This window comes from Hemitrygon akajei, chromosome 14, assembly GCF_048418815.1.
Source record: "Hemitrygon akajei chromosome 14, sHemAka1.3, whole genome shotgun sequence".
Taxonomy (NCBI): Eukaryota; Metazoa; Chordata; class Chondrichthyes; order Myliobatiformes; family Dasyatidae; genus Hemitrygon; species Hemitrygon akajei.
This window is the reverse complement of record NC_133137.1, coordinates 66,599,177-66,619,463: the sequence shown is the minus strand read 5'-3', so window position 1 is coordinate 66,619,463 and position 20,287 is coordinate 66,599,177. Positions and strand designations below refer to the sequence as shown.

General features: G+C 40.5%; 1 long non-coding RNA gene across 1 annotated transcript; it reads right to left on the bottom strand.

Moving 5' to 3' along the window:
• Nucleotides 1-11,692: 11,692 nt before the first annotated feature.
• Nucleotides 11,693-18,793, bottom strand: LOC140738655 (uncharacterized). Its single transcript, XR_012101416.1, has 3 exons — nucleotides 18,621-18,793; nucleotides 18,269-18,336; nucleotides 11,693-11,773 (listed from the first exon to the last, which is right to left on the bottom strand). It is a non-coding gene; the product is annotated as an uncharacterized lncRNA (long non-coding RNA).
• Nucleotides 18,794-20,287: the final 1,494 nt, after the last annotated feature.

Sequence of the window (20,287 nt, the reverse complement as noted above, 5' to 3'; positions counted from 1 at the left end):
AGATCGCTGGCAGGTGGTAGGGCTGGGCTTCCTCACCTCCACCCCTCTGACTCTCAACACAGATGCCCCTCAGGGCTCCATCTGAAGCCCCTCCTTTACTCTTTGTATACTCATGACTGTGTTGCCACCCACAGCTCCAATCTGCTAATTCAATTTGCTGACAATACAACACTGATTGGCCTAATTTCAAATAATAATGTGGCAGCCTACTAAGAAAAAGTCATCACCCTGACACAGTGGTGTCAAGAAAACAACCTCTCCTTCAATGTACCAAAAACAAAGGAGCTGGTTGTGGACTACACGAGGAATGGAGACAGCCTAACCCCCATTGACATCAATGGATCTGGGGTAGAGAAGGTTAGCAGCTTTAAGTTCCTTAGCATACACATCACTAAGGATCTCACATACATACCAGCTGTGTGATGAAAAAGCACAACAGCACCTCTTTCACCTCAGATGGTTGAGGAAGTTTGGTATGGGCCCCCAAATCCTAAGAATTTTCTACAGGGGCACAATTGAGAGCATCCTGACTGGCTGCATCACTGCCTGGTATGGGAACTGTACCTCCATTAATCGCAGGATTCTGCAGAGAGTGGTGCGGACAGCCCAGCGCATCCATAGTTGTGAACTTCCCATGATTCAGGATATTTACAAGGACAGGTGTGTAAAAAGGGCCCCAAGGATCATTGGGGACCTGAGTCACCCCAACCACAAACTGTTCCAGTTGCTACCATACAAGAAACTACCGCAGCATAAAAGCCAGGACCAACAGGTTCCGGGACAGCTTTTTCCACCAGGCCATCAGACTGATTAATTCATGCTGATACCATTGTATTTCTATGTTATATTGACTGTCCTGTTGTACATGCTATTTATTATAAATTACTATAAATTGCACAATGTACATTTAGACAAAGATGCAACGTGAAGATTTTTACTTCTCGTGTAAATGAAAGATGTAAGTAATAAAGTCAATTTAATTCAATTTATCCTGCACTGCTGAGGAACAGAGAGAATTTAAACAATATTTTCATTGATCTACATTTAAAAGCAGTGTGTGATTAATTTACACTGAAAACGACAATTATTCCAAAGTGGGAACAAAAGTATGCTGTTGAAGCTCTTTGATAAACCACTTTCCATTCCTGCTGGCAAGAAAATATGTTTACTAATTGTTTGAAATTATTAATGCTCAGCGGCCGTGAAAGCCATTAGAACAGTGAAGACCCTAGATATTTTAGTGCGAACTACCAGTATAGAGTCAAGTCTGGAAAAAAAAACAGGCTATGACTCCCATGTTTAAAAAAGCCATGCAGAATTTATAGTATTGTCTCACTTGGGTCATCCCATTTGTGCACATTATTGAAAAAATGTTTGCACTTTGTGAAATGCATCATAAAATAACTGATCCAGAAATTTTATTTAAGTTGGATAAAAACTTGAAAGAAAAGGTTTGCAGGGCATGAGAGAGAAGATGAGTTGGACTCGTTGAATTGTTCTTACATATAGACTTCATAGACTGAATGGTCTCCTTGTGATTCTATTACAAGATCTTAGGAATAGTCTTTAGTTAGCATAATTAAATTACTAATAAATCCAGTATGGCTTTAAAGACATGATTTGAAGAAACATGAGATTCTGCAGATACTGGAAATCCAGAGTAACATACAAAAAATGCTGGAAGAATTCAGCAAGTCAGGCAGCATCTATGGAGGAGAATAAATTATTGACGTTTCAGTCCAAGCTCCTTCATCAGGACTGGAGAGGAAGGGCGAGAAGCCAGAATATGAGGGGAGGAGAGAAGTACAAGCTTGCAGATAAAAGGTGAAACCAGTTGAGGGCGGGGATGAAGTGACAAGCTGGGGTGTGATTGTGATAGATGGAGAAGGTAAAGGGGCTGAAGAAGAGGGCACCAGAGGGAGGTGATTTGCAGGTGAGGAGAAAAAGGGTAAAAGAGAAGTCAAAATGGGGAATGGAAAAAGAAGAGAGAAGGGGAAGGGGAGAAATTACCAGAAATTAGAGAAATCAATGTACATGCCATCAGATTGGAGGCAACCCAGATGGAATATCAAGTCAAGTCCCTTTTTTTGTCATTTCAACCATAACTGCTGGTACAGTACACAGTAAAAATGAAACAACGTTCCTCCAGGACCAGGAATATGAGATCAAATTACAAACAAGAGATAAGTTGCAGATGCTGGAAATCAAAGCAACACACACAAAATGCTGGAGGAACTCAGCAGGCCAGGCAGCATGTATGGAAAAGAGTGAACGTTCAATGTTTTGTGTTGAGACCCTTCAGCAGGACCTGATAAAGAATCTCAGCCCTTGGCCTGAAATGTTGACTGTTTACTCTTTTTCATAGTTGCCGCCTGGCCTACTGGTTTTCTCCAGTATTTTATGTTATGGGTGTTACCTGGAGTATGAGGTGTTGCTCCTCCAACATGAGAGTCATTTCATCATGACAGTAGAGAAAGCCATGGACGAGCATGTGGGAATGGAAAGTAGAATTAAAATGGGTGACCACTGGGAAATCCTGCCTAATGTGGTGAACGGAGCGAAGGTGCTCAACAAAGCAGTACCTCAGTCTATATCAGGTCTCACCGATGTAGAGGAAGCCACACCAGATACAGTAGATGAACCCAATTGCCTCACCTGGAAGGATAGTTTGTGGCTCTGAAGACGTGTGAAGTGGTAGGTGTAGTACTTGTTCCACAAGGATAAGTACCAGGAAGGAGATCAGTGGGTAGAGACGAGTGGCAAGGGAATAACGTAGATAGGAACCCTGTGGAAATTGGAGGGTGGGTGGAGAGGGAAAGTGGTAAGATCCCACTGAAGTGGCAGAATTTGCAGAGAATGAAGTGCTGGAGATGAAGGCTCATGTGGCGGCAGATCTGGATAAGGGAAACTGTATTCCTCTTATGGTAATGGGAAGATGGGATGAGGACCAATGTCTGGGAAATGGAGGAGAAGTGGATGATGGCCAAGTAGGAAGAGGCAGAGCAGAGTAATGATGGCGCTAAACAGCGACTCCTTTGCTCGCATCTTCGGAAACAGCTCTATTTCCATCTTTAATATCTTTGTTTTTCCCTTTCAGGGTTGTTTTGAAGACCCTGACCTGGAGTTACACGCTGACTTCGGTTCTTTGCGGGAATGGGACCCGCTTTCAGGGTTTCACAACCGTCGTCGTTCGGCACGCCAAGGGGTCAGACTAAGGGTCCAGCTCAGATTTGGAAGCCTAGGATTTTGGACTCTGGAGATGGGAGGATCGAGGGTTGGTGTCATGGCAGGAGACCCATGTGTCGTCGAAGGAGTTGGGATATCTGCGGCTGTGTGCCTGGAGACCTGAGATCTTTGCGATCTCCAGGCACAGAGCTTGGAAAAAGCAACATAAAGGACTTTTAACATTGTAAACCAGCAATTTGTTTGTTACGTCTTCCCGCTCGCTGGGAACACTGAGACAACTCCTTCTTCCTTATTAGGGAGAGAGAGAGAACCTGTGGCATGTTCTATAGTGGGTGAAATGCGAAGTCTTTGGGGAAACTGCAAGTCTGTGTCTTTGCTATTGCTTTACTCATGCTTGAGTACTCAGTGACAGTGCCAATGCTTTTTTTTGCCGGTGGGGAGAGGAGGGGATTGTTGCTTGCTGCCGCTTACATGCGGGAGGGAGGGGAGCTGGGAGGAAATTTGAGGTTCTAACATTTAACTGTCATTCATTCTTTGGGGCACTTCTCTGTTATCGTGGATGGTTACGAAGAAAAAGCATTTCAGCATGTATATTGTATATATTTGTCTGACATTAAGTTGGACCTTTGGACCTTTAAAACTTTGAACCATTGATGGTAGATGAAGGGAAACTGCATTCTTTGAAGGAGGACATCTCTGATGTTCTAGGATGGAAAGCCTTATCTTGAGAGCAGACATGGCAGAGATGGAGCAACTGAGAAAAAGCAATAGCATTTTTACAAGTGACAGGGTGGGAAGGGGTATAGTCAAGATAGGTGAGAGTCAGTAGGTTCATAAAAGGTATCAGTAGACAGTCTGTCTTCAGAGATGGAGACATAGAAATTGAGAAAGGGGAGAGAGGTGTCAGAGACGGACAAGTAAATTTGAGGACAGGGTGAACTAGTCTGGTATCGCATGTATGACTTGAAGAAGGTTTCTTGGCTTAAAAGGACTTTTTCTCCAAAAAATGGCAGGTTGATGCTCACAAATTCAATCTTCGTCTTATACAGCTAATGCAGCAATAAGTCACTCAAAGCAAAAGGCTTTAATGTTTCAATATTATTATCAGTGAAAAATTGACCAATATGATAGTCTTCTATCACATGACCATCACTTTCCACCATTGTTAATTAGAGTGTGAATACCCTAAAGGCAAATGTTCTCACTTTCAGATATTCATCAAATCCCCATAGCAAAAATTTTAATTAAGTACACTGAAGATTTAAGGATAACTTGATATAGGTTAGCAGGGTTAATCAGGGATTTTTTTAAAAATTAAAGATGTTGGCAATCTGAAATGGAAACAAGAAAAATGGGGAAATACTCAATAAGTCAGCTATGAAAAGAAAGGGAAAAATACTATTTCAACTCTGAAGTGTGTGCAGGGGCAAACAGAAGAGAAGACAGCAAATTTATTTTAAGTGGCAAGGATGATAGTGGGGCAGTACGGCTGGAAAGAAGGGTGAGGCCAGGGTTGCCATGGTGATAATCTCTTGACTCAGTGGAGTAAACAGGTATTACCATTTCTTTTCATCAAGGAAGACAAGTAGCATCCTCACAGGCTCTCTTTAAAAAGCAGACCATGTAGTATATTGACCTGTGCCAAGACCAATTCTCCCAGCTGGAGATACTTCTGAACCTGAAAGGCATGTAGGATGGATATGAGGTAGGAACTCTTCTGCTTGGCTCATTGCAATGGGATTGTGAAGCTGATATCATATACACTTGTAACAGTATCTCATCTCATTGTCCGCTGGTTTAGGTTATGGGATCAGACTTATCCAGGTATAAATGAACATCTGCTACATTTCTGAGGACTTCTGTCGTAAGTAATCATGGCAACTCTTTGAACCTTCTGTATAAACCAATCCTTGTGGAACACCACTAATGAACTCCAGGCAGAATGTGTTCCATCTGCTCTCACCCTCTACCTTCTGTGGGCGAACTAATTCTGAATCCAGAGAGCCATGTTTCCCTTGATTCCATGCCTCCTGCCTTTCTAAATGAGCCTCTGGTAAGATGGTGGCATGTCTGGTGGCAACGGCTTCTACAGGGCCAATCAAGGGTGCTACTGTCCTTTTTTAAATGTATTCTTTATGATCGCAAGACCCTGATGGGCATTTAAGAATTTAAAGTACTGCAGGTCTACCCCATCAACAAGTCACTTGTTGACGGAGAAACTGAAGGCGCTGGACTTGGTGCGGATTGTACTTCTGCCTGCATTAGAGAGGCATTGGAGGAGTCAATGCTCAAAGGCAGTGTGCAGTTGAACAGCAAGTAATGGTCTTAATTACTTTTGTGATTGCAAGACCCTGTAGGGCATTGTTAATGTGGAATGCTGCAAGTCCAATTCACTGATTTATCGGCTGACGGCAGGGTAAGCTGTGTGGCCTCAGTTGTAGCGAAGACTAAGCCTCAAGCCGCAGTTTCACCCATTTACAGCCGCTCAGGAGAGAAGCATCAGAGTAAGTGTGCTCCACCAGAGGCAGTGTGGTGCAGCGTCCAGGTTGTCCCCAGTGTTTTCCTGGCAGAAAACAAGCTGTACCATGTTCAACTGCAGAATGCGGCAATGTTCATGGGATTCTGGGTCTTGGACTCTTTCGTCTGTGTGACTGTAATTTACTAATATCTTGTATGTGCTTGCACTGTTATGTATGCCTTGTGCTGTGTATGACTGTTGGTACTGTGTTTTGTACCTTGACCCCAAAGCAGTGCTGTATTCATTGGGAAATATTCATGTATGGTTATATGAGAATTACATTTGAACATGAGGAACCTTGCCAAATGCCTTGATCAAATCCATGTACACCAACCACATCTACTGCTCTACCTTCATCAATTTGTTCTGTCACTTCCTCAAAGAAGGTATCAGGCTCATGAAGTATGTGCTGCCCCTACAAAGCCACTAATTACTGCTAATAAGCTGCTGCAAATGCCCATAAATCTTGTCACTAAGAATCTTGCCCAAAGGTTTGCCTATCGCTGATGTAAGACTCACTGGTCTACAATTCCCAGGATTACCCTTACTAACTTTCTTGAATAAAGGAATAACATTTGCCACTCTCCAGTCTTTTGGTACCACTTTGGTGGCCAGTAAGGATGCAAAGACCATCACCAAAGGAACATCAATCACATCCTAGGCTTTTGTACGAAAGAGAAGATGGCAGAGGTTTCACGATGAAGTCGTAAGTTTTGAAAACTTTCCTTGCTATATCTTATAAGATTGAGATATCATAGACCACCAGTCTGCATTCCAAGGATTGTTAATCCTGGCAGTACATTTCCTTGGCAATTTCCTGCCATTATCACTTACATGTAGCCCCAGAGGTTATACAATGTCCCCTTGCAAATAAGACATACATCAATTGTACGATGTTATCCACCAGTTTCTTCAAAATCCTTTCACTGTATCTGGGCACATGCTCTCTACTTTCAGGAAAACTGTTGTTTCCATGTGCATACATTGAGTACTGTGGAAGGGCACTACTTATGTTTCTGTGCATTTAAGAGCTGGTAAACAAGGACTTTGCTGTTTGGAAGTTAACAAAATGCATTGAAGCTGAAATTGACACTATTTATCATATAATAGTGTTACGAATGTGCCACAACTCTGAGGGGCCAAAGGGTACAAAGTTGCCCCCTCCTTTTTGAGAATCGCAAGATCGCTATTAATTCGGGTCTGGGACCCAGGAAATGAGAGAGAATCCACAAGGTTTTGGAATGTGTCCTGGCCTCAGCGAGACAAAGCCACGGATAACGGCTATTGTCTCTTGGAGAAGGAATTGTGTATTGAGTACTGTACTATTCATTGAAACCCCTCAGGGGACAACCAGAGTGGGCTGGTTGATGGATTGCATCATCCCAACCTGATTGACATCTGAGACCCCGTGAGTAAGGATAAAAAAAGGTCTGGGGAACAACCCCTTCAGATGCACCAGGAGAAACGCTGGAAAGCCAGTTACAGCGTTTTATAGCGAACGCTGGTGAGGGCCCGTGTGCGTCCTCCCTTGCCAGGGTAGCGGGCTCATCACGGAAGAATGGCTTAGCTAAAGGAGAGGCCACAAGTGAACGGCCACACCAACGGGACTCCAATGGATCGAAATCATAGAAGGAAAGCCGATAAGTTTCTAAAAATCTCTCTCTCTCCAACCAAAAGGCTGCAGCCTGCATGAACTGAGTGACTTTTATATTTTCATCAGACAATACATTATCCCCTAGACAACGATAGAGCTATTTCTTATTGATTATTATTATACCCGCACTGTTAGATTTAGTATTGACGATGTATATTATCTGTATGTTTGCATTGATATTATTTTTGTGTATTTTTACTAATAAATACTGTTAAAAATAGTACCATCAGACTTCAACGGACCTCTCTATCTTTGCTGGTAAGTGACCCAGTTACGGGGTTCGTAACAATAGAATATTTGATCAAGGGTACTAGCCTCTGTAGTATCCAAGACATCTTCAAGATGTTGCAGAAAGACAGCGTCCATTATTAAGGACCCTCATCACCAGGGACATGCCCTCTTCTCATTGTTATTGTCAGGAAGGAGGTACAGAAGCCTGAAGGCATATACTCAGTGATTCAGGAATAGCTTCTTCCCCTCTGCCATCTGATTTCTAAATGGACATTGAACCCATGAAACACACACAAAATGCTGGAGGAACTCAGCAGGACAAGCAGCTTCAGTGGAAAAAAGTACAGTTGACGTTTCGGGCCCATGAACCCTGAACACTACCTCACTTTTTTTCTGTTTTTGCATTATTTTTAATTATTACTCTACAACCATCAGGTTTCTGAACCTGAGTGGATAACTTCATTCACCTCAAGGCTGAACTGATTCCACAAGTACAGACACACTTTCAAGTATTCTGCAACTCATGTTTTCGGTATTGGTGTCACCCAGAAATTTTCTGATCCATTTTGCCACATTATCATCCAGATGGTTGATATAGATGACAAATAACAACGGACTCAGTGTGAATCACTGATGGGCACCACTAGTCACAGGCCTCCAGTCAAAAAGACAACCGTCTACTACCATTCTCTGGTTTCTCCCATAATGTCAATGTCAAATCCGATATACTACTTTATTCTGAAGCCAAATGAATGAACCTTCTTGACTAACCTCCTATGGGAGACTTGTCAAAGGTCTTGCAAAAGCCCTTGCTAAATCTTTTGACTTATGGTTTCTAGTTACTAGGAGGTATTTTTGGAAGACTTTTCCTGCAATAACCCACACAATATAAAGATAGCTAGAATTTAAGTCGCTTTTGATATTCACATATAATGCAGGAGTAACTTAGCAGATCAGGAAATACCTATGGAGGGAAATAAACAATTGATGTTTTATCTCAAGAGTTTCAAAGTTGGATTATTAAAATACTGCAAGATGTCTAAGCACCCTCAATATTTCTTTTAGTTTGGGTTACTGTTCTGTCTGTTATGGGGAAATCATAGTCATAGTATTATACAGCATTGGAACAGGCCCTTTGGTTCAACTTGTCCTTGCCATCTAAGATGTCTGTCTGAGTTAGTCCTATTTGTGCTTGGCCCATGTCCTTCTGAGCTTTCTATCCACGTACCTGTCTAAATATCTCTAACGCATTCTAACTGTACCTGTCTCTGTAGGCTACTCAGACAACTTGTTCCACGTAATCAACATCCTCTGTGAGATAGTTTCCTCTCAGGAAATTGTTAAGTCTTTCCACTCACTTTAAATCTATGTTCTCTGGATTATATTATGACAGTCCAGGCAAAAAAGTGCCAGCCAATCCAGCCTCTACCTATACTCAAGCCCTCCAACCCTGGTAACATTCTAGCAAAACCTTTTCCAGTTTAATGACATCCTTCCTATTGCTCGGTGACACAAACTGCAGTGTGTTCTTACCAACACCTTCAACAGCTGGACCATGATGACCTAACTCTGTACTCAATGCACACACCAATGAAGTCAAGTAAGTTCTTCACCACCCTGTTTACCTGTATCACCACTCTAATGGAATCAATTATAATCTGAGAGTCAAGAATTCTGTCTCTTAATAATGAGCAATATTACGCATGGAGTAAAGAAGCTTTTATTGTTCAAATGACAGGAATGATTTTTGTAAAATAAAAATGGAAATAAATACCCAGACAGCATCAAAGAGAAACAGAGTTAATATTTCAAATTGATGATGTATCCAAACTGAGCAACCAGTCTATTTACTGGGTGCAGAGGGCCTATGTTGCTGTCCCAAAGCATCCAAGTGCCCTAGGACTTAATGTCAAAGGCTATAGATATTCCACCCACAAAGCTCTCCTGACAGCTCTGTTTACTGGCAAAACACAGCCCACAGTTTCGCCAGATGTGACTGTAAGAGCTAAAAATTATTAAAATGAAGGAAATAAAATGTTGAAAAAGGCCCAAATATTTTAAACCAGTTCTAAACAATTGGAACATTGAAAGAGGCACAAATAATTCAGCAAATGAAGTTATCTTCTGCAGGTCCACAATCCCCTTTGATATCAGCAGTGTCTTTGATTCTGCACTAAATGAAACCAGAGGCCGGATCTATGAATTGACACACTAGTGTAAATGACTGGAAACCTCAACATATCAAAGCTACCTTGCTAGACTCCTTTGGAATTCTTGTTGATTAATTTCAGGGTTTTCACATTTGTCTGCATTTGTGCAGATGTTCCAGAACTGGTACAGTTTAACAAACATACGCCACATTGAAGAGTACAGCACAGGAACAGGCCCTTCAACCCATCGTGTCTGTGCTGATCTTGATGTCAATCTAAACTAACCCAATCTGCCTGCACATGATCCATACCCCTCTATTCCCTACCATTGAAAATGTTAGCCTTTTAAACATTGCCATCTTATCTACTTCACCCAGTGTGTTTCAGGAACTTGCCACTTCTATGGGAAAACAATTGCGTGCAAACCTCATTTAAACTTGTCTCCTCTTCCCTTAAATCAATATTCTCTAGTATTTGATATTTCCATTCAAGTAAAAAAGACTGAATCTACCCAGTCTATGCAAATCATTGATCTTTGTGTCAGGTTTCAGTAATCCAGAGAAAACAATCTAAGTTTGTCCACCCTTTCCAAACCATGTAGCATCCTGGTGAACCTGTCCATATCCTTGCCAACTCTTGTTTGATCCACTCTGATAGCTGGGAAATTTAAGTCCATGTAATAAAAACATCTGTAACTTAAACAAAAAGGTAGTTGAGGTAAATATAACCACATCACCATTGAATTGTTATGAGCTTCAATTGGTTCACTCATATCTTCCACAGTATAAAGTGACTCCAGACCCACTCATACAGCTGTTTCTTCCATTCAGGGCTATTAGCAAACAGATAAGAAATGACAATGCTACTTGTGATGACCACATCATGAAAACAAATACTGTAGATGATTTTTTTTTTAAAGTGCACTGGTCTGAAAATTAAGTTTCACCCAAGGCAACTCTAGTCTTGGCCTGCTGAAAATCAGCAATTCATGAAGTGTTTGATATTCCACCATCCACAAAGCTTAAAGGAATGCACTCAGTAAATATATATTTTCCTCTGAGATATCTGAAAATTGTGGAGATTAGAGATCAATTGTTCAAGGGAAGATGATGTGGGATGGGATTTGTGTAGTCTAGATATTTGATGAGATCAGGGTGGTAAGACAGATTACTGAGGAAGTTGACAGCGAGAATGAGATGACTGGATAAATAATGGAAAGTTAAAGGCAATGCTCACTGGAAGGAAGTTTACATCCTGGAATCAGATTTCTGTTGATTCTGTTGCTCAAATTTCATGCAGGTCTTGTATGTATGATGGAACTTTATGTAAACCATGTAAAATAACTGATAACATTGTTAGAAACCAGTGTCTGCTTAGAAGTAGATAAATATGGAGGAGCAAAAGTAATGGAAAGATAGAATTCTATCGTTGTGCTCCATTATCTTTCAACCAGCAACTTGGTAGCCAGACATTTTTGTTAGGTTTAGTCCTGTTTCAGAGCAACATTCATTTGCTTTGAGTTCTATTGGAATCATGGAAAGTTACATCAGCTTTGGTCTATGGAGTCCATTGCTCCTCACCTTACCTAGCCACTGCTACTAAGATTAAGTACTTCTTTTTTATTAGATGTAACACATACAATCACATTTTCTTGAACACATTTTGAAGATTAAAGATCAGAACTCTTGTCTGGAGCCTTCCAGGAAAGATCATGAGACGTGGCAGGAGGTTGCCACCTAGTAGTGAATTAATTATATTGCATATAAATACAGGAGGATTGAAATTCAACAGTATGGATGTTGTGCAAGTAAGCAATGATCATACAACAAACAGAATGCTGAAGGATCTTAGCAGATCAGGCACTATCTATGGAGAGAGGTGGACAGTCAAGGTTTCCAATCCATACCTTTCATCTTGACCCAAAATGGTGACTAACCATTTCCCCCCAGATTTTCTGCCTTACCCACAAAGTTCCTCCATCTGTAGTTTCCAGTGTCTCTGCTGATCTGATACCACTGTGGGCAGTTCTGGGCACTACAAAGAATAGAAAGGATAATTTGACTTTACAAAAAAAATGCAGTGGCAATGTATCAGAATATTACCAGGACTCCAGATTTCAAAATTTAAGGAGAGATTAAACAAACCAAAAAAAAAAGGAAACAGAAAATGCTGGGAACATTCAGCAGGTCAGGCAGCATCTGTGGAAAGAGAAAGAGTGTTAGATTTCAGGTTATAGACTCTTCAGAGCTGGCTAAAAGGGAAAAGCAAGTTAATGGAGCCATCTGATAGAACAATGAATGTAATAGAGAGAAGGAGAGGGAAAACAAACAAAGCAATATGTAAAAGCCACATTACCATCTAAGTAGATCAGCAATATAGGAAACATCCAACAGGTCAGAGAGTCAGTGGAAGGAAAAATCTGACTGGATAGTATAGATTGACCTATTACAGAACTAGCCATTGGTGCTGTAAGCAGAAAGTTACTTGAAATTGCAGAATTTGATATAGACACGCAATTGGATGTCCAATAGATATGGCAGGGTTTGCTTGACATTAATTTCTATAAGGCAAAACCCAACATTATAAATGGGGGAGATACTTCATTCCTCAACACTATTTATGCAAGCTTTGAAAGGGAGAATAACATTGCACCTATGTGAATCCCCACAGTACTAGCAATCCTGTGATCTCCGTTTCAGAGCCCAATGTCAGAACATCCTTAAAGTGGTTGAACTCTCGTATGGCATTAGACTCTGATGTTGTATCTGACGAACTTAGAAATTTTCCTTTTAAATGACAAATGTTGACTGCTTAATTATTCACATTAAGCAGATTACTTAATTCTGGGTAACCAACTGTGTATCTTTTTTTGCATATATATATATATATATATATATATATTTTTTAGTGCCTGGATGTCACTGTCAAGGCCAGAATTTATTACCCATACTTAATTATAGAGTCATTTAGCACAAAAATGGGCCCATTGGTCCTTTGCATCTGTGCTGGCTATGAAGAACTCAATTATACCAGTTCCATTTGTCAGTACGTCAAATGCTCACCTACATACCTTTTAAATATTGAGAGTGTTCCTGTTGCCGTTGTCCCCACAGGCAGTGTATACCAGATTTCCACTATGGATCAAATAATTCCTCTTCAAGTCCCTCTTAAAACTCCTACATCTTACATTAAACCTGAGCGAGTTGGTTATAAATTGCTTTCCTCGAGGGAGCAAAAGGTTTCTCACTGTTATTATCTATACACATCATAATCTTTATGTCTTTGAGGACCTCCCTCACCCTTTTCAGCTGGAGAGAAAACACATGTTGTTCCATTCTTCAAGAAGGGAACCAGGGATAATCTTGGAACCTACAGACTGGTGAGTGTCTCACCAGTGGTAAAGAAGTTACTGAAGAGATTTCTTAAGGATAGGATTTAGGAGCATTTGGAAAACCATGACCTAATTAGGGAGAGTCAGCATGGCTTTGCGTGGGGTAAGATGGTCTTCTTAACTTGAGTTCTTTTGATCAGATGAGAGGGTGATTCGGGATGTTGTCTACATGGATTTTAGTAAGGCGTCCGAATGGTTCTTCACAGAAGGCTCATCCAGAAGATTAAGGTGCGTGGAATCAATAGTGAAGTGATCATTTAGATTCAGAATTGGCTTGCCTGTAGGTGACAGAAGATGGTGGTCAAAGGGACTTATTCTAACCGGAGGTCTGTGATTAGTGATGTTGGAATTTCAACTGGAATTTCTCCTGTGTGTGATATATGTAAATGACCTGGGTGAACAATGTAGTCTTTGGGGTAACTGCAAGTCTGTGTCTTTGCTATTGCTTTGCTCACGCTTGAGTACTGGTAGCAGGTGCGCTTTATTTTTGCCAGTGGGGGGGGGGGGGAGAGGGATTGTTGCTCACTGCCGCTTACATGCGGGAGGGAGGGGAGCTGGGGGGGGGGTGTCTTTGAGGTTCTAACATTTAACTGTCGTTCATTCTTGGGGCACTCCTCTGTTATCGTGGATGTTTGTGAAGAAAAAGCATTTCAGGATGTATATTGTATACATTTCTCCGATATTAAATTGTACCTTTGAACCTTTGAATTGACAGGCTATGAAGCAGTGCAGAGATTGGTGTTCAGCTGCAGTTTTTCACTGCATCGATAAGGAAAATGAATGTCACACTACCAAGTTTGCTGATCAGGAATCCAAATAGAAGATGCAAAAAAGCCTCAAACCAACAAGGACAAACTGAATGAATAATCATTCCTAGGGGTCTAGGAATGGAAAAGTGCATGGCACTGAAGTAGAAGATCAAGTGGCTAGGTGTCCTACACTTGTCCCTAATTCTTATGAATTTATCCTCCTGGGATAAAAGGCTGACTGGTTCCACCCTGATGTCTATAGAGCCCAAGGATAGTCATTACAGTTTCCTGAAATGCCATCTTTGTAGCTAAATAAGCAACCTGAGGCAGTCGTACAGAAACTTCAAGGCCTCTGGATAGCAGAGCTGTTGCACCCTCCACTACCATTTTGCCCGACAGCCTGGAGTTTTCATGAGCCAAGTGCCGAGACCATCCTATTTAATGTAGAGCTATAATAGTTCAGGGATGGAATCCCAGGATGGCATCTGAACAAAGTGGAAACATGTGACATAATAAGGTCAGTGACAGTATGAATACAAAGTTGGCTAGGTCACAGGCAAGAGAAGGTTTCAGTGAATGGTTGTTTATTCAGAAGAATATAAACAACCATTCAGCAGTTCTCCAGCAACTGATGTTAAGGGCCAATTTTTAAAAAATCTATACTAATGACCTAGACTTGGTGATAGAAGCCAGATTTCTAAATTTGTGAATAACTCAATACTTGGCATTATTGTGAATAGCAAAGACAAAAGTGATAGAATTGCAGCAGGATATAGACAAGGTACTAAAGTGGCAGACACTAGGCATGTGAAATTTAATAAAGAATCAGAATTCAGTTTCTTATCACCAACATATGTCATGAACTTTGTTGTTCTGTGGCAGCAGTACAATGCAATAAATATAAGAAATTTACTGTGTTTATAAAAATTAATAAACAGTGCAAAATGAGAGCAAAAATAGTGAGGTAATGTCCATGCATTCATTGACCATTCAGAACTATGATTACAGAGGGGAAGAAGCGGTCCTAAAATGTTTCAAAAGAACAGTATGTAATTGATTTACTTGTTTATTTATTATTATGTTTTTTTTATTTTTTTTTCCTCTCTGCTAGATTATGTATTACATTTAACTGCTGCTGCTTAAGTTAACAAATTCCACATCACATGCCAGTGATAATAAACCTGATTCTGATTCAAGTTACACTTTTGATCCGGTATTGCAAAGAAAAATTTAATGGATGTAATGACTCAATCAGCAAATCTGGCCTGAAGATTTTGACTAATCCACAATATTGTTTAATATTAATTGTCCTTAATGATGTTTTAAAAGATCTGACATCCCTTTGTAAACTCCTTCAGAAAAGCGGTTTGAATACAATTGAAGCACAGCAGTATACAAAAGCAAATATTAACAAGTTACAGTCACAGCATCTTGGCAATAGTTTCCTGGAGTGACAAAATGAGTGATCTTCTTGCCTCTTACAAGTTCTGACATCAATATTACACCTATTATTTGATTTATTCAACATGTGTAATCAATTATATAATTGATTGTCTAATGACAAGTTAAAAGAATATTAAAAGAATGGTGCTATTGTAAATGCACCAATTTTGAATTTGACAGTGGGGGATGTTGGAAGACTGACAAAATATTTTCTTTGTACTGTGTTTCATTATAGCCTTTAAAAAATAAAATCAACTATGTGATTTTTCAGTTTTCATTCTAAATATTCATAGCATGCACATTATATTAAAAAAACATTTAAAGTGCCACACAGGCTTGAGGCCAAGTTAAAAAAAATCCTGCTCAGAGCAATACAGGGAACATTAATGAGCAACTATGCAAGGACTAATGTACATTTACAAACAACATTCCTCAAACAGTTAACCAATGTCGATATTAGTTAGTCATGGTTAAGAAAAGTACATGATGGATTCCAGATGCCCTGATACCATTTTTCCACGAGCGCAATGACTTGGTGAAAACTTTGACCATGCTTGTTACTGATACACCAAGATTTGCAGGGAAGAAGTCTAAATGGAAATGCAGAGAATGAATCTTTAGTGACATGTTGCTTTTCATGAGTTTGTATGCTTGAAGCATTTTGTCAACCAGCTGCACCTAGTTTGGTATCTGCAGCTGATATGAAAATTTTCAACAACATCCTTGAATGCCTTCCATGTGGTTTTCTCCGTTCGCACTAGAAGTTCTTCGGATTGCCTGTTATAGGTGATCTGTTTGAATTGTGGACCAAAGAAAATGCCTTCCTTAATATTGGCATCAGTTATTTGAGAAATATCTGCCTCAAATACTGCAATCCTTCATGGAAATTTATAGCTTTTGTAAAATCTGTCCTGCCATGCAGCATCCACTCTGCCTAAGCATACCCAAACATGCCTGGACAAGATAGAAAACTTTACAGCTTATGTTATGGACAACATTTAAATTGACTTGAATTATGAATTGATATAACAAAATACCAGAAATTCCAAAACAAAGGTGCATGATAGGAAAGTTTAATCATTAATTTCATGATCAGCAGCCCAGTATCTATAAGATATACCCAAAAGTATTCAGGAAGCAAAATATTTGTTGTCCAGTATAATGTGCTCTCCAATAATAACCCTCTTCATCTGCTCAGATGCTTAATAAGTGCAATTTTTCTCTTTCACATCTGTCTTTTTTCCCCCAATTGCATCCAAGGACTGATAATTTACAGAAATTAAATTGGTTTGGGATTTAGTGTGATACAAACATGACCTCAAAAGCTGAGCTGAAATTGCCCAAAAATTAATTTTGGGTAGACCCTTAGATCAAAATTTGTCCACAACTGAGACTTACAACATCTGATCCGCATCAATTGGCCATGACTACACTTCAGTAGTGACTATAGAGGACAACTAATTATTTGATGTTTATATCTAAGCTTCAATGGGTAATGTAGAAATAGAAAGTTCCATTTTCATCAAAAGAGAATAAGGCTGTTGAGGTCATTGAACTGGTTGTTTGGTTGTGGGGTGATGGTTGAGGTTGTGGTTGAAACGATTAAGTTAGTTGTTGGGGTTGCTGGGTGATTATGGTTGTTGAGCTGGTTTTTGGTTGGGGTGATTGCTGTTGAGCTGCTTGTTGTGATTGTTGACATGACTGGGGTTGTTGAACTGCCTGTTGGGTGATCAGCTGGTTGTTGGGGTAATTTTTTGGGGTTGTGGAAGTGATTGTTGAGAAGGGTGCTGTAGTTGAAACAGTTGCACTCCTTGTTGGAGTTGTGGTTAGCTTGACTAGTTGATATTGTGATGCTCTGGGGGGGGGGGGGGGGCATGGTCGACAGGCTACCCCCACATTTCTACTGAACAGTACTGTATTGTTCTTCTGTTAAGATGCTTTTGTGGGCTTTTAGTGCGAGGTTCCAGTTTACTTATTGTTACATTTTAGCTTGGGTTATAGTTATTTGTGGGTCACCCTAACTGTAACCGAGGTGTGTGACGGTCACCTCTCCCACTGGTGTGAAACAGGGTGGGTTCACCCTCTGGTTCATGGTGCCCGGTCTGTTACATTAAAATGGTTGTTGAGTTAAAGAGCTTCCAATCTGTCATTATGGACCAAATGCTTGCCACAATACATACAAATGTTCATCTATTTGTAATCCAGAAAAGGCCTGTAGACAACAATTTGCTTAAAATTGTTGGCATGTACAATTATCATGTTATGAAACAGAATTTAATCTTAGAAGTGGTTAAAAATTTAGACAAAACATCAAATAAAACTCTCCATCTGTTGAAGTTGTGGGTAAAGTTAAGATTAGAGAGCCAGCTGGCTCCAGGGAAAAAAGAAAATTAAGTTTTATTTTGTATTTAGATATTAGCAACACCTCAGCTTCAGTATTAGAAATCATCCTCATCTTTTAAAACAGACATGAATAAAAGTTAGTACAATTGAATTGTTTTGTGATAGAGGATCACACCCACCCTGTGCATATGCTTCTTGGGAATACTTACTGCTGCTTCAATGAGGTTGATGTGCTCCTGCCATTTTCAAAAAATAATTGAAAAAACTGGAAGGGTCTCAGCTTGAAACGTCGACAGTGCTTCTCCTTAAAGATGTTGCCTGGTCTGCTGTGTTCCACCAGCATTTTGTGTGTGTTGTTCAAAAAATAATGTTCCCCTTAATAAAATGAGCTATGCTTCTCTTTCAGTTACTTGTTTTAAGGATGACTACTCCACAATAAGATATTCTAGAGAAAATAGTTTAATCCAAGTAACAGAATAGAAGGTTTACTCATGATACTTGACCTTTCTATTAATGGAATTACTGGAAAATATTTTAACCCAATTGAGATGCTGCAGATTAGTGTATTTGTACATGAAGAGGAGCAGTTAAATAAACTTGCACCTGATTTGTATCCAAGAGTGTATCCATTTCCCATCAATGAAACTTCCTTGTGGCCGACTCTGAAAGAGCTGAAAACATTTTAAATAAGACACTTTACTAATTAATAAAATGCACAGTTTGAATTTTGTTTTGCACTATTTTCACTTATTTTATAGTCAGTGCAAAATGTGAAGTATTTGAGAACATGTTCAAACTGCAGTTTGGTGATTTTTGTCATAAAGACTGGACAAGAACCAAAGACTTGGCCCTGAGAGAGCCAGGACCCCTCCTATGGAGCAGGACATAGGGCCAGGACTTGTACACAGAACACAGACAGTTTCAACACAAGGCAGCAGTAAACAGCCAGACCTACCTAGCGAAGGCGTGGACATGGAGACAGTTCCCGACACAAGGTAGCTGTTACACGAGCCTGGCAGTGGACGAACCCAAGTGCAGAACACAGGCATGGAGGCAGAGTCAGGAGGCATTCTTGACGTAGTAGGCATGGAAATCAGTATCCAGGAGCGATGCTAGACTTAGAACAGGCAGTCCTAAAAACCATGAAACAAGGTTACTCATACCAGAATCAACCAACAAACTTGAGCTCCTTGTTGTGGTCACAGGGTTTTTATACTGCATTTGCTGATAGAAAGCAGGTGTGTGTAGTTAGTGTGTTACGTACCCCGTAACTGGGTGTCTAACCAGCAGAGAAAGAAGAATCCATTGGAGTCTGGTGGTACCAAACTAAAGGTGTTTATTAATAAAAATAAGCAAAAACCATATCAATAATGCAAATATACATATAAAACAAGTTAGCAGTAATAAACCTAAAAGTGTAGGAATAATAATAATCAATAATAAACAAGCTCTATCGATGTCTAGGGGTAAATGAATTGTCATAGGAAAGTATAGAGTTCAGTTCATGAGTGCTGATGTAGTTATGGCTGTTGTATTGTAATCGTTAGAGAGAGAGCGAGCGAGATGTAATAGCTACAGTCAGTCAAACCTTCCTTCGCTTTCTTAATCCGTCGTATCGGTGTGGTCATTCAGTTATGACCCCTCTGGTCTTCTGCTAGACCGTTCTTCTGTGGTGGACTTGTCACTCTGGCATGAGTGGACACACACACAAGTCCCACCGGCCCTGCTTTAACACTGTGAGCTTTACTGACCGATCTCCTGGTTCGGTCTCCAAAGCCCCCACCTTTCTTGTGGGGTTCCAACACTCAATCAGTGTCCACTGGCGTGTCTGGACGGTGTCTCTCCAGACCTGTCTTTTATCCCTACTCACGGGGACTCAGCTATCCATCACTCCTGAATGACTGTGTCCATCAAATAAGGCCACTCCTTCAGTCCACTGAGGAATGTTTATGGGCAAACTATTGTCCTTGCAGCGAAACAGTAAATAATTCAAAAAGGAGTCACAATACTGTTAATCAGCAATTTCCCCCTCTCTCTTATCTGTCACAGATGTTCTTGCTTGTTTTCCGTCTCTCTTTCATGGTCAGCATAGCAATAGTAATAGTTCGTGTTTCTCAGGGGGGGATGGTTAACTCTTCACTCCATTGTCCATCAGGTCTGTTCATCACTCATAACAAGTGGAACTTGGGAATGATTGGAAACTAAACAAGGGGATTGAGGCCCAATTCCTGAGGTAAATATCCAGGTGGGGGATTGCCAGAAGGGACTATGACAGTAGCATCAAACAGCCAGACCTACCTAGCAAAGGCATGGACAGAGCCAGTTCCAAACAACAATAGACAGTTCCTTATCTAGACACAGCAAGGCTCCAGTCTTGCTCCAGCAGATAGAACTTGACAGCGATACAGGCAAGACTTCAGGAGGAGAGGGGAAAAATCCAGCCTCAGGGTGACAGCAAAGACAGCCTGGCTTACCCAGCAGAGGCAAGGACAGGAAACTGACAAGACAAACCAGCACCCAGGGCTACTTATATTCCCAGCTTCGAGATGAGCATCAGGTGCCTATGATGAAGCCCAACTGAAAGGAAGGACAGTCGGAAGACCCGGAGTCTGTACTCCAAAG